We start from the raw sequence: 910 nt of genomic DNA, 5'->3' as shown, positions 1-910 counted from the left end.
AGTGGGGTGAGGACGGAAATAGGGGAGACCGTACAAACAGCATGGGACATCCCAGCCCGTGCTCACGAACTAAGACCCTGTCACCGAGAAAGGTTACGTATCTATTGACTGATATTTCTTTTTCCTGTACTTTATACTGTACTTCAAGTTCTCTATTGCATTCTTTAAATATAGAATTTTATTTAAAGAGCAAGACAATCAAGCAAGAAAAATATCATTTCATTTTCAACATAAGAAAATATGGTTCCAAGTGTTCATTTTTTTCCCTCAAACTCAGAGAGAGAGAGGGAGAGAGACAGACGGACAGAATATAAACCCAGGCCTGGGTGGCTTTAAAAGGTTATGCTTTCTATTCCATGCTGTGCTGCCTCTTATTCTTTTGGAATAATCCTGGTTTGGTGCCTAGTGCCTGAGCAGGTATGGACGGATGCCGGGATTAAAAACCCCTGCTGTGCGATGTCCCAGAGATGGTGAAAATAGAGTTCGATGAATCTGTCTGGAATTCAGGAGACGAATCTGGCCCCAAACACTGCTCATAAAAACACGTCACCCCAGCTTTCTGTGACATCAGCAGACATTTTTTATTCTCATCATTCGACCAACGTGAGCCCCTACACAACAGTGTTCCTCTTCAATGGCCGAGATGAAACACTTTCAGAAAATCAAAAGGCAGAATGCAAAGTCACTTCCAGTACATATGCTCCGACGAAGTTCATCCACACCAGACTGGGCGCAAACCATGACGACCTGCTGTGTTTGCTGCCTTCAGGTTTTCTGAGAATGTCTCCTGTGCTCAGGACCCTCGTCACCTGCCAAGGAGGAGGGGATGGGTGCAGAAGAACCACTCGGAGGACAGAAGAGGGGCCTGAGGGGGAGCTGGAGAGACCCCAGGAGAAGAGACCTCTGAGTC

Source organism: Pteropus vampyrus, unplaced genomic scaffold, assembly GCF_000151845.1.
Source record: "Pteropus vampyrus isolate Shadow unplaced genomic scaffold, Pvam_2.0 Scaffold682, whole genome shotgun sequence".
Lineage (NCBI taxonomy): Eukaryota > Metazoa > Chordata > Mammalia > Chiroptera > Pteropodidae > Pteropus > Pteropus vampyrus.
This window is presented reverse-complemented; position numbering follows the sequence as displayed.